This window comes from Dipteris shenzhenensis, chromosome 27, assembly GCF_047967505.1.
Source record: "Dipteris shenzhenensis isolate YYH24624 ecotype China chromosome 27, Dip_SZ_1.0, whole genome shotgun sequence".
Classification (NCBI taxonomy): domain Eukaryota; kingdom Viridiplantae; phylum Streptophyta; class Polypodiopsida; order Gleicheniales; family Dipteridaceae; genus Dipteris; species Dipteris shenzhenensis.
The window spans coordinates 12,765,658-12,780,672 of NC_141622.1; positions in this window are offsets into that span (position 1 = coordinate 12,765,658).

Sequence of the window (15,015 nt, forward strand, 5' to 3'; positions counted from 1 at the left end):
ACTTAACTAGTATACCTTTCTAATCAACCATCTAACTAATGAACCACCCTACCTAGCCACCCCTAGGTTGCCGTCCCCCTTTTTTTCCCACCACTACCACTCCCATTCTTGTAACGACCCTCTCCCATGCATGGGCATTTTGTCGTAACTGCTAGGAATTGCTTTTAGAGCACCATCTTTTGGTGTCACCTCGCTCTCCTCTTTGCAATTCTCGGATGGCTTGAAAGTCCTCCCTGTAATTCTACTTGGTCATGTACTTGGATCCTTACCTCCTCTACACTCAGGTGCTCGATCTCTGCTCCTGAGTGACCTCCAAGTCTGTACTTAGGTGCCAACCTCCCGCCAACATCGCGCTGTCTGCTCTTCCCGGCTCATTAAGGTCACAACCTTTAGCTTTTCACGATGGCAGATCGCCGCACATATCTTCTTGACAAATCACCACCTACGAGGTCTCCTCTACATAGTGCGTTATGGTGACTATATCCCCTGGGTCTTCTTTTCCTCTCTTCCTTTGCAGGTCGATGCACCCCAAACTTGTTTTAACCCGCAAGGTAGACCGTTGCTGCACCACCTTAGAAGCTCTCTTATGGCCAATCTTCTCGCTGTGGGCTTCACTATTATTCTGTCGATGTGGCCAATCTTCACTCGTTGTGTTATCTCGCATGGGACCCTCTTGTTATTCCTCTTTTCTTCTTACTCACCCATTGACGTAACTTCTTGCTTTTTCTCTTTGAAGCCTCACTCCTCCTCATTTCCTCATTGCTTCATTGTATACTCTTATCTTGATGGAGCGGCTACTTACCTTGTGATACCTCGTGGCTCCTTTGACGTATCTCTTAAGCCGTCAATGGCTTCTAAGGTTCATATGACGTTGTCACTGTACTCTTTTCTCTTTCTGGTCGTCCAGTTAGAAATGAAGCTTCGTAGGTCTCATTTGTTGCATGGCGCGACAGTGTCTTATTCGGGTTTATAACTAACCCAAGCTTTTTTCAAGGTTTATATATATTATATATATATATAGTTAACCCTTTTATAGAATTATTAATCCCTTTAAGCCCCACTTTAAATCCTTTTTCTCCATTTTTCTCCCTTTAACCCCTTGATGGTAGCTCTTGAAGTGTCTTGTTTTATATATTTTCCATATACATATATATATATAAGACATTTATTGATATACATAGTTATAAACTTTTAGTGGTCTCTTATTCTTTTGTCATGAAAATTTTTACTTTTTCCTTATTAAATTAATTTTTATGTATAAAATGTCTCTATATGATTAATTGCTTTTTCTAGAGTAATTAGTTCATTGACTTTTTGCTTTCATTTATAGCTAGTTTTATTTTCATTACATTTATTATTTATTTTTTACATGGTTTTCTACCTACTTATTACTTAATTTTCAAACATTTAATATGTTGTATTGCCTATGGTTTTCTCCCTCACCCTTAGGCCACAAAGACTTTTTTTCTAGTTACCACTTAATTCTTACTAAGATATTTTTTATTTATTTTAAATGACATGATTTTCATTTTCTTTTTTATTTTCTTTTTTTCATTTAGTGTTGATAAAGTATATGTAATTCTTTGTGTCTAAGGGTGTGGAATACCCCCTTTTCAAACTAATTCTTTTTTTAAATTTTTCAAAAAAATATGTCTTTGGTATGGGTGTGGATTACCCCCTTGAAAGTTTTTCTTTAATTTAGATTTTCCCAAGCATTTTTTGTACAATTTATTTAATTAATCTAACTTCTTGCTACCCATTTCCTCCTCTCTCTATGAACAAAGAAACCCTTTTTATTGATCTTAGGTCCTTGTAAAATTTTCAACGGTCTTAGGAATTGATTCATTTTTCTTCTAGAATCCAAAAGGTGTTTCAAGTTCTTAGGTAAAGCGATAACAAGCCAGGGAATACAAGCATTACCTGTCTACCCAAATTCAACTATATTGTTCTAACAAATGGTTGGTTTGGATGGTGGCAAGTAAGTGGACCTTGGCCACGGAGCTTGGACTACCTCACGGATTCAACACTTTTGTACCAACTTTTATTCTATGTACACCCATATATTAATACAATGTTTTATCCACCCTTTATTGAGCTTCGTGTGCTGTGTTGTTAAAAGGTTTTATTTTTTAAACACACACACACACACACACACATGCATACATATTATATATATATATATATCCAAGTCTAAACAAGTATCCATTTATGCATTTGTTTTGTTCGACACTTTCTACAATCCTTTAATGATTTTGCGAGGCATTACTCAAAAAGTTTGTCGATCTTAAATGTCATGTGGATAAAAATAGCTGCTTCTAGGGAAAATCATTCAAGTTTGCACCTCTCTTTGGGTCTTATCAAAGAAATAATGTAAGTGACCTATCATCAACCGTTATGATATTTTTGAAAAGCCTAAACATACTAACATTGTGGTAGTCACCACCTATTTGAATATAAGAAGTTTATGCAAGAAGCTCAAATAATATATTTGAAGGATGAGTTTATGGTATAAGTATTGGTTGGGTTGCCAATTCATAAAATAATTTGACATTTATTATGACACACTAGTCTTATGAGGTGCTCATCTTATCGTAATGGACAAGCTGGTGGGCATGTTAGAATTCCCCTCAAATTTGCTACTACCTTATTGTAATGGACAAGTTGATGGGCATGTTAGAATTCCCCTCAAATTTGCTACTACCTTATTGTAATGGACAAGCTGATGGGCATGTTAGAATTCCCCTATAAATAGTGGTTTATGGTATGAGTGTTGGTTGGGTTTTAGTTGATGTCCAATCCATATTTGTGACTTCAAATGCCATGCTAATGGGCATGCTATATTGGTTTTGGTTGCTATCAATATTGGTTTCTAGTGTTTTTTAGTAGATGTTTGAGTGAGATTTATCAAAATTATTTCATTTGCTGCCTTTTTTCTTATTTGTGTCCCTCCATTACCTTGTTACTATCCAAGGACATGTGCCAAAAAGTCCCCAATGATGTAATGTCCCATTGAGGACATAGTTGCCCTAGTGGATTGTCTCCCCTTGCTTGAGAACAAAACTCATCAATCCAAAGCGTATCATGGAATTGCTACTGTTGTGGAAAAATTTGACCAAGGTAAAAGGCATAAATATGTGTGTGTTCTTGTATGTGTGGCAATAGTATAATAAAATATGGTGTGCATAGGGCCCAGGGTTGAGGTGGAGGGCATGACCATGTGCCACCCTTCCACGTAAGAGGACCCATAGGTGTGTTGTACATAATCCATGGTAGAAATATTATAAAATGTTAAGGTGGCATTGTTCCTCCATGTGCCACCCCTCCACCTAGGCGGTCCCATGCCTACATTTAGTGAGACATGGCCCAAGGACCATGGGAGAAGTAATATAAAATAGGTGGAGATGGATATTATATTGGATTATTCCCTCCATGTAGGATAGGCCCATGCGGGGGGGGTGTAGATAGTCCAAGAATGCAAGTTAAATAATGGGGAAAGTAGGATGAGGTGGCAAGACTCCTTGTGCCACAACCCTCCACTTGTCCTCCTAGATGTTTGAACGTATTACAATATTGGGAAGAGACCAAGGGAGTATCTCAGACTTGGGATATGGGGTTTGATTTATGTGGAAAAATGAGGCAAAGGGTTGTCGCACACAATTGAGAGTGTGTACCCACCTAGCCCACATGGGAGATTCCTCCACCCACATGGGAGGATGCATTTATTGGGAGAGACCCCCTCTCTTGGCTATAAAAGGAGGGGCTATTCCTTGATGGGACACTCTCATTCTTGTAAAGCCACCTAGCTAGTACTTTGATTTCCCCCCCATCCTTCATTTCAAATAAAGCATGGCTCTCTTCCCTTGATGTCTCCATCCTGCAGCATCTTCTACGTGCATTTCTCTATTTCTGTGCCTCCAATCTGTGACATCTGTGTGTCTTATGCTTGCGGTTCTCCGTCTCTGCGGTGGCTACAAAACTTCTCTGTTTCTGTGCCTCCAACAATCTGCGTGTCTTCTACTTGCGGTTCTCCATCTCTGCGACTGCAAAACTTCTCTGCTTCTGCGCCTCCAGTCTGCGTGCCTTCTTCTCACGGTTCCTGCCCATCCGCATCCACGCATCTTTTGGGTTCCTACGCATCCGCGCGTCTTATGATCGCGGGACTGGCACATCTTCTGGGTTCTTGCGCATCCCATCTGTGCGTCTGTAAAACTATAACATACCTCGTGCATCTTCTGGTCGCGGCTGTAACATACCTCGCGCCTGTCTATTCTCTTCTTCTCTTTCTCTTCTCTTCTCCTCTCCTCTCCTTTTATTAAGGAGTGGGAATTGAACCCAAGACCTCCCCACTCACAAAAGGAAGACTTACCAAAATGGGCCAACAAATAGGAAGTGATCAAAATGTAATGATATTGCTTATATGTTGAAATCTCATGAACTGTAACTCTCTAACTATGGGGAGTTTCCTCTTGCTGTAAAAAGCAAAAGTACTTCACTTCATGTGCTCTATTCATATCTCATACTAGATTGGAGATTCTGAACTTTTTCAAGTACACACGACACACGAGGAGGGTGGATATTTATGTCACTTCTCGACGGGTTCAAGGATTTGGTGCTTGGTCCTCCGCTCATTATGGCTACCAATTGGCGAGATCTCTTTCTTGATCTTCATGTTGATCTTCAACAACTGATTGTACAATGCATTGCTTGAGAAGACGACGAGTGGGATGATACACCATGGATGGTTCAAGGTGAAGAACTAGTGATACACTGGGAGGGCTTTGATTACAATTCTACTCATTGTGCGGTGATCGAGCTACTTGCTGCATTGGAGGTAATTAAAAGGGTGACATTCTTCCAAGGGTGGGATGATGATCCACAAGCTTGGGGTGAGATTTGGTGCATCTGCTTCTTAATTCCTATGGATAAGCTTGTCTTGAATGATTTCTTCTCGACCTCACTACAAAGGTTTCTAGGGCTCAGCTATGGTTGGTGATGTTTCGACCAAGGAATCCCTTTGTACCTAATCAACCCTTTGTGCCACATTTTGAGCTTCATGTTGTGATTCTTTTTGGTCGAAAGATAAACTATAAACAAAGGATAGTAAGTTTGTTTGGTGCTAAACATCTTGCTCAAGTATTGAATTTTCCCCACCCTCTCCTTCTACCTATCTTGGACTACCGAGAAACCTGGGATGCCTAGATTTTAGTCTTGGTGTAATGACATCTTGGATCCTTCAATTTGATGGAGCATACAAACCTTCAACCAAGGCTACTGGTGTGGGTGTGAAGCTCACTTCACCGGGGGGTGAGGTGTATTGTTATAGTAAGTCTATACCTGCAAGTACTTGCAACCAAGTTGAGTACTCCGCACTCATTTTTGGGCTACAAAAGGTGCAAGAACATCACATCAAGCAACTTGAGGTGCGAGGAGATTCTCAACTCGTGTGTGAACAAGTTAGTGGAAGGTGGAAGGTGCGGAGCGAAGGCTTGGTTCCATGACATCAACAAGCATTGGAACTTTGTGAACAATTTGAAGAGGTAAAAATTTAGCATATCCCTCGAGCTCAAAATTTAGTTGCTGATTTCTTGGCACGTGAAGCTTGTACTTCAATCACACATGAAACGAGTGGAAGCATTGCCCCAACAAAGCCACAAGCCACGAATGAGGGTGATCATTTGTAAGGAATGCAAAGGTTGTGGTCATCATAAAACTCAGTGTTGTGCATATTTGATATGAGTTTACCGACTTTGGAACATCATCAGAAAGGTCCTTTAGGACATTGCTCAAAAGAAGGATGCCAAACCACACACCCCTTGATGAAATAGTATGGCGACTACAAGAACTAGAAGAAGCTGAAGGTGATGTGCAAGCTCTTCAACTTTTAACATTTGTCATGGCATTCTTGTTTGCCTTGATGAACAACCTCATGCAACACTGTGTCTCTAACCCTCGCGAGTCGCCTGTGAAGATGGATGCAATATCATGCCTTGACCAATAAGGGTTGGTTCTTTTAAGATAGTCAATGAGCTATTCTATGCTTAAGATTCTTCCCGTATAGCGTTTCACAATACACTAGTCACACCTTACCCTGCCTATGTGTGCTTTGTGGATGTATCTTCACCAAATTTTCAGTTAAAGCTACCTCTTTCCATTGTTTGCCAATAGATAAGCCTCATTTCGCCTCTCTCATTTCCATTTTCCAAGCATGGCTGACATTCCCGTGTTCTGTGGTTGGGTTTAAGAAAATCCAAATGAGTACCTTGTGGCCTTCAAGCGCTATTGTGTTTCTCTAAACTTTCTTACTGAAGATAAATGGTTGTTGGTTCTTCCCACATTTCTAGAGGGTTTGGCTCAAGTGTGGTATGAGAAGTAGGCTGAAGACGTTCACCAAAGTTGGCCGAGGTTGACAGCAGCTATGATCGAGTATTTCGACAAAGAAGAGGAGCTGGAGAATGTGTACCTGCAGGTGGCAAACTTGAAGCAATCAGAAGGTGAGACAGGGCGTCGATATGTGGATCAAGTGGCTGTGCTCCTCGACCATTTAATTGCCACGTAGGAGGACAATGCCGAATTTCGAGCTAGAATGACTTAGCATGTGTTGGACTACCTTGTAGTAGGAGCAAGTGATGAATTCTGCCTCAAGCTTAAATGGGAGATTCCAGAGACCATGGTGTGAGCACAAGAGATTGCTCAAAAGTTTGATAAAGTTCAATTTGACCCTGCTTCGAAGAAGACGGTTGTCCCTCCACAACCCCCTTAATTCTTGCAACAACAACCTAGGGGGTCCAGCTCAGGGGCATACTCCCACCCCCCATCAGAGATGGATCCACCGCCTCCACCTGAAATGTATTGTCCTCCCTTAGATGCTTACCCTCAACAAGGTGTATATCCTCAACCTCCATTTGGAAGATTTCCCCAGCCTCGCGCCCACGAGCCCCCCTCCTTCCTACTCCCCCAGCCCCTCCTCTAAAGAACCCGGAGTCAATGACCTAGCTAAGGCCCTGAATGATCTTCGGCTTGAGATGGTGGGCATAAAAAATCAAGCCAATCTCCCTCCAAGAGAATGTGCCACTGTTGTGTGCTACGAGTGCCACCAAAAGGGTCATTATCGCATCGAATGTCCCAATATTCCAAGGGTGAATCTTCTAAGTGAATCAAGCACCGAGGATTCTGACGTAGAGGTCCTTGACCTCAGGAAGAGAAGTCGTACCACCTTAGACCCCTCTCCAACCAAGCCGCCCCAAGAAGAAGGTGTCCTTCTCAGAGCCCTCAGATGCTGAGATGGCAGACCCACCAACAGAGAAGACTAAAAGATCTCGTAGGAGTAAGTGGTCGCCCTCGGATTTTCCTATCGGCTCCGGGCAAGAAGACTATTTGGTCGTTCAAGGCGTTGCTCATCGGTCTTTGAGCATCATGCTTTCTCAACTAATAGCATTAAGCCCTAAGGTGAGACGTGAGCTGCAGCAAGGGCTCTCAACAAGGAGGAGCAAGAAAAAGGGAAAGGTACAAGAGATTTCTTCTATCTCTGAAGAAGTTGATCGGCACCCGCATATAGTAGATGTTATCATAGATAATTGCCATATCAAAAGTGTGTGTTGATGGGGGAGTTGCATGTAATATCATGGTGCCCCATATCATGAAGAAGCTGAATTTGAAATGCACAAGGTGTTCCTCCACTCGAATCAAGGTAGCAGATGGTCGACAACTCGCCACCCTAGGAGTCATTGAGGATTTGCCCATCACTGTTAATGGGTTGACCACCACCGTCAATTTCTATGTAGTGGACATTGAAGATACAAGCAGGAGTTACCTGGCCATACTCGGGAGACCGTGGTTGAGAAAGTGATGCAGTCAGCTATTGGAAGATAGGACACATGTCTTTTGGTGCTTCAAAGGACAAGATCCCAGTGCAACCAGGTGCCACTGAACCAAAAGAAGAAGAGGAGCAAGACAGTGATACTCTCTCATCCTCGGTGTCTGAATCAATGGAAGATTCAGATAGGGAGGAGGAGTTCTCAGAGGAAGAAGTTTACATGATGGGGGTGTCTCCGATCCCGCCACCCACGGAAAAGATAACAGCTAGTCCTCAATAGCTTGAATCTATACTTTCCTCAAATCTCACTCTGAGTGAGAAAGATGAGTTCCTAGAAATGTTCAAAGGTTTTCCTGACCTCTTCGCAACTAGCTACCACCACCTTCGCCATGTGATCGCCATAGAACACAAGATAGAGCTGAAGCTTGCTGCTAAGCTAGTGGCTCATAAGTATTAGAGATTAGGGCCCCTACAGACCGACGCTTTGCACTCAAAGTTGCAAAAGCTTGTAGAAGCTGGGTTTATTGTTCTGGTTCACAATACTGAATGGGTTTCACCCTCGGGGGGTCCACTAGAGTTTATCATATGGTACCACGTGAGTGTAAAGGAGGGGGGTTATATAAGGGAAGGAAGGTACGTTTTATAAGGTAAGGTCCCGTAAATAGGGGGTAGATAAGGGAAATTTTCATATATTTATTGCACGCACGTGATGTCTCCTTATTACTACTAGTGAATCCACTGTGGTTTCACCAGTGGTAGTCACCCCAAAGAAAAATAACAAGTGGTAGGTCCACATCGATTATAAGAAACTCAATGCGGCCACCAAGAGGGACCATCATCCTCTGCCCTTTCAAGACCTCATTCTTGAGAAGGTAAGTGGTCATGAGATGTATACTTTCTGTGATGGTTACTCTGGGTTTTATCAAATTAGAATTGCTAAGGAGGATGTGCTTAAAACCACATTTGCCACACCCTGGGGGACGTTTGCATTCAAAGTAATGCCATTTGGCCTCACCAATGCTCCTGCTACTTTCAAAGATTTATGCAGATGGTGTTTGCTCCTTATTTGGGGGTTTCTTGGAGGTGTTTTTAGATGATTTTTGTATATTCTCGGCACGGAAGGAGCACGTCATGAAGGTTACGTTGGCCTTCCAAAGGGTCAATGATGCAAATGGCAGCCTCAACCCTGATAAATGCACCATTGGAGCCACTCAAGGGAGGTTACTGGGACATATTGTCATCCGAGGGCGTCAAGCTGACCCCGAGAAGGTAGAAGATATCCTCAAGCTCTCCCCGCTAACAACCAAATGTTAGGTATGCTCATTTGTCAATCTAGCAGGATACTATCGCCGCTTCATTGATTAATATGCTGCTTTGACGCGACCCATGACTACGCTATTAAAAGATGGGGTTGATTTCTCTTGGGATGAGGATTGTGATCGTGGATTTGTACAAATCAAGAGTGCTCTGGCTTTTGAACCCATTCTATGCAATCCTGATTGGTCAAAAACTTTCTATATCAATCCTGGGTTTGGTGAGCACACTCTGGTGGGTATTCTTCTCCAGCAAGGGGAGGATCGGTTCATGTATCCCATCCGATTTGCTTCTCGACAATTGCTCAAAACTGAACAATGCTACTCTGAGGCTGACAAGCATGCCTTGTCTTTGGTGTTCTGCATTGAGAAATTTAAGCATTATGTGGCTGGAAAGTCCTTCATTATAATCTCTAGCAATGGTCTTGCAAAACAGGTTCTTCAATCACCAAATCCCATGGGCCGGTTGGCCAAATGGTTGGCAGTTCTACAAGAATATGATTTTTCTTTCAAAACTATAAAGGGGGGTTGTTCCAATTGGAAAAATGCTTTGATTGATTTAGAGGAGTGCCTTGATGTAACCCTTGTAGCAGCCATAGAAGTTGGGGATCCATGGTATGGTGGTATCTACAGGTTTCTGACCACTTTCTCCTTTCCTCCGGAAAGTACTAGCTATGAGAGAAAGAAGATCCGAAGATTGCAATAAAATCCTATAGAAATTGAGAGCACCATGTCGGTAGGGGTTGTCATAAGTTACGAAAGGGCTAGCCTATGTAGAGCAACATAGAAAGAATGGCAATGAAACTTAAGGCTGACATAGCCCCTCAAAGAGCAAGAGGCACCTAAGAAAAGACTCAAGAAATAGCTAATGCCCCAAGAGAAGAATGATGTAAACCAATGAGGGTATCTTGAAAGTGCAGGCTAAGTATAGATACCATCGAGGAGCATGAAGAGCTGGCTACGATGTAAAAGAGGGGCCATTGTAAGAGAAGAAGAGGGACTGTAATGGCACACATAAGTAGAGCTGGTCGTTCAAAGAAAACTTTGCAAGAAAACCGTTTGACCATCGCCGCGAACATACATGCATGGGAAAATGTTAGGTTACATTGGGAGGGGTGGGAAAGTAGGTTCATAGATGGGGTCAAGGGATAGTTAGGCAGGGAGGAGGATTCAGTACAACGGGTTTGGTTAGGTAAGGGGTTAGGTAAACAAGGGTGTGGTTAAGTAGGTGTGAATGTATAGGGTTAAGGGGGTCATATAACAACATATATATATATAACTAAATAAATAAAAAAGTTAACCAAATCAAAAGTTAATGACTTAAAAATTCTAAAAGAGGGGGGGGGGGAGGGGGGGGGGGAAGAAAAAGATGTTAGGGTAACTCATATGGTAAAAGAAAAAGTGGGGGATAAAATGTTATGGTAGCTTCAAAAGTTAAAAAAGGGGGAGAAAACATTAAAAAAAGGTTTGTGAGGTTTGTAAGGATAGCTCAGGTAACTCACAAGTAATTGGTGGGGGGGTCGAGGGGGGGGGGGGGAGGTTTTTCAGCAAGGATAGTTGATTATAAAGTATAAGCATGGGCTGTGCATGGTTCAACTCCATCATCCCATACTACAAAAGTGGCAGATAGATAAACGGATTCATAAGGGCTTATAAATATAAGGGATAGTGCCACAACAAACATAGGGAAATAAAAAACTCCAATCAGCATAGGGGGGTCACAATGCCAATTAGCATGCCATAATAAGGTAGCAAAGAGGACCAAAAATAGAGTTCGTTTTGAAACAATAAATCCATGAAAGGGACTTACCATCACATATAAAGTCAATTAGGAAGGAGAAAAATATGGGGGGCTAGGGGGTTAGAACATAGGAGTTAGTGTATAAGGGGTTAGCACATAAACTTTAGTCCATAAGGGCACTCATTGTTAAATTGTGGTGGGACAGGGTTATAAACTAAGTAATGAATTTTATTTTATGTTTATAAACACACTCCTAAGTGTGGATTTCATGCATAAGAAATATAAAGGCCATTCACATAAGGAATTGTCACCCATTGTTAAATTGTGTATGTGTGGGTTTTGGTGGGGAAGGGGTGGGGGAGGGAAGAAAATCCTCGGGGAATTTGAAAAATTCATAAGGGGGGTGAAATTATAGTAGTCTCAATGGCTTTGTCCAAGGGAGAAGAATCCACACTGCCCAGTGTGCTTTGTCTCTTTGAACTGGTGTGCATGCCTTATTGATTCTTTTTAATCTTGCTCAGGCCCCCATTCAGCAATCTCCTCTTTGGGAATGGACTCAAAGACACTAGAAAGCAAATTCTAGGTTTGGGCCACCAAATTGACTTGGGTGTTGGCCGTCATCACCTCCTTCTCCAAACGTTCATGAATCGTGATGTTGGTTGGAGGGAGTTTACAAGGTACCTTTGGATACATAATTCAGCTTCATTAATTTAATCTAAGTCAAGAATCCCCTTCCCATTGAGATCTATGCATTGGATTAGATGCAAAAGTCAAATCCTTGAAAAGTATTATACCCACCAGACATACATTTTATGGTAGAAGCTTATTGACGCATTTTGTCTTCACAGTTTTTTGACAAATGATAACCTAGGAATGAGAAGAGTGATAGACCTCATTTTAAACTCCTCTAGGTCCTAGATGGGATGTTGAGATGGACATGGATAATAGCTGGCGTTGTGAATTGAAGCATGCACTCCCACAATGCATTATATACATGTTCTAACATGTGGTGGTTGTGGATGGATGCAGGTGAGTCCAACCACTTATCTCAATGCTCTCTCAGATAGAAAAGGAGGAGGATACCTTATCATACTACACTAGCATCCAATGGAACAGATTATGATGGATGAAGTATACATCATAAGGAACCATGCTAATTTGGACATTGCTTCTCCTTGAGGCCTTTTTGATGAAAAACTATCTTTTTAACCAAGAAGATTCTATTGTTTTCCATGCATGGTGTACGGCTGAACCTGATGATGTCCACTGCACTGGCTTAGGATTGCATTGATGCATAAATATCCTCATGATGAGGAATGATTTGCTAATGGAAAGAGGTGGTGATCACTAGATCCAAGGGTGATGTAATGTGGCATAGCTGAGCTGATGCTGGAATGTCCTGAAGACTGATGTGCTAATCTGTAGTACTCATGGAAACTATGTCCAATAATGTGATATGCTCCGTGTCAGAGGTGAAATCATCGGTGATGGATGCTGGAATGGAATCACTTAAAGGGCTAGATGTGCTAGGGCATATATCTCTACATGCATAAGAAGATGTGAGTGCCTCGTAGTGTAATACTCATGATGCTCTTGTAATTAGATTGATATGTCTCCCCTCACACACTTACAAATATTACCAATAGAAAGATAAATTTTCTTTTTCTTCTTAGGTCGGTATATCATCCCTTGATATTTGATCCAATTGCAAGAAAACTATGAAGATGGTTCCAATATTTATGGTTAGTATTTTATCACATCTAAGATACTGTCATGCCTTTTTCATAATAGTCATAATATTTAACAAAAAATCATATAATTCATCCTAGGGAAGACAAGTTCATGTGAGTAGTGCAAATGGTTAAAAAAATACCAATAGGGGTATTGCTATGTGCTTTGGAGCATCACAGGATGGAGTTGTGTGTGAGACAAGCTGCCTTCGTGGTTGCATCCAGTCGCTGAAGGCATAGTATCTGGAGCCCTCAGAAAACTGCAGGGTCTTGGCCATGTGCTCGCAGGAGGTGCCGAGTCTCTCTTGTTGTTGTTGGTGGGCTATTGATAGCATGGAGCTAGTAGGATTCATCTCATTTGCTGGCTGGAGCTTGGTCAGTCGATTGTTGAGGAGCTACTGGTTTGTTGTGTCAGAGTCTGGAAGGCATTATTGAATGATAATGATGACATTTTTGACTAAGGGCTATTTTATACACCATGGGTACTTGAATTGAATAGCCCTATGACACTTGTTGGAGAGATTAACCAGTATATGAGTATATCTTTTTGAGTTACACGTGTACATTGAAGCTTGGCAATGCATGGTCATGTTTATGCAATGGTTGCTAGGGTATTGGATTAATTTCCGACAAAGTTGAGCATGTGGGATAAGTGGAGAAATAGATGCCTCAATATAATAAGTGACACACACACACACACACACACACATATTTATTTATTGATTTATCTATTTATACATGCATACATATGTACATACATATATGTATGTATGTATGCATGCATGCTTGGTCAGTCGATTGTTGAGAAGCTGTTGGTTCATTGCGTTAGAGTTTGGAAGGTGCTGTTGAATGGAGTTGCAGTCGTTCGGGCTTTGTTTGGAGTCGACTATTCGAGCTAGAGCTACCATTGTGGGTGGCTATGGCGAGGCCTTTGGAGCTATTGTTATAGCCGTCTATGGAGTCATTGAGCCGTTCGTCAGTCAAGTGCTCTTTGTTGGTTGTCGAACACCTTGCTAGGTGGCTGAGTCGAGGTTGCTACTCGTCGTGCTCACTATGCATGGGCGTTGTTGTAGAGGCTCGTTGGAGCTTGTGTGCCTCGTGGAGGCCTTAAGTGCCCCTTTGGCTGGAGATTTCGTAGAGGTTGCTAGAGCCTGAGCTTTGCTTGAATAGCTTTAGTTGAAGCAGTGGTCAAGACCTCCTGGAGCTTGCTTTGATAGCTGCTTTGTAAATTGCACAAGAGGCTCATTGTTGAAGGCATTGAAGAAGTGAATCCAGCGTGAGTTGTTGCTGCCTTGTCTTGTGTTTGCTTACCCTTTGGAGTTGCAACTGCTATAGGGGTCGTGGGAGCTTCAAGAATCTCTCTTTGTCTCGCCCTTTGGAGAAGCTAAATCTCTCATTGTCTCTGAATAGAGTAGAAGGGTTCTTTCTCTTCCTAAAAAACTCCCAAGTATTCTTAGAAGAACTACCTTCCAAACCATGAAATGAAGCTTACGTAGAAATCTCTCTCATTCACTAAAGCATGAATCTCTCAAAGAATTCAAGGAAGAAATGAACATATCTCAATCTCCACAGGTCAAAATGTCAAGCTGTCTAAACCGAAATGGAGATGGAGAAGAGCTCTATAAGAAGAGCAGAAGAGTGATGAAGCTGCCTCACGGGGAGGGCCTTTTGCCTCGATTGAAGCAAGGGCTTGATACCTTGACATGGGCAAGGGCTTGCTCTCTCTCTAACGAAAAACTCTCTCAATGGAAGATGCCTCATGGAAGGAGGGCTTGACACTCATGAAGGGAGTGGGAGCACCATTGGCTCTGATACCATGTTAGCAGAAGTGTGAGAGAGAGAGTACACACGATATAGCTACCTGTATACTATGTTGTATTGAACATGAACATGAATATATACATGAATACCCCTTAGGGTTAGGGTTAGGGTTTGCCCCCTAATGCCCTATAGGTATGGTGCAATTTACACCATCCTTAACAATAAGTGAGGCTAAGACAACAACTTGATAATGCATAGATTGCAGACTGGTCGCATTGCCACATCAACGTGCCATGTGGCACCAAGCGGACGAGAGAGAGAGAGAGAGAGAGAGAGAGAGAGAAATAGATGCATGCAATGATAGGAGAAATGAGCAATGCTAAGGCTTAACCTAGATCCACTTTGACAATCACCTGAACATTAGTGAATATTGAGATTTAAAAATAAGACCTATCATTTTATTCCTAGGCAACTCATAATGATTACGGAAGTCCCCTTTTCCACCCTCTTGATCTCATATTGCCTAATGATTATGGAAGTCCATTTTTCCACCCTCTTGATCTCATATTGCCTATACATTGTAACTTGGGAGAGCGGGGAAATTAAGTAATCATACACCTTTTATTTGAACATTTCTGGGTAATGACAAGTGTCATC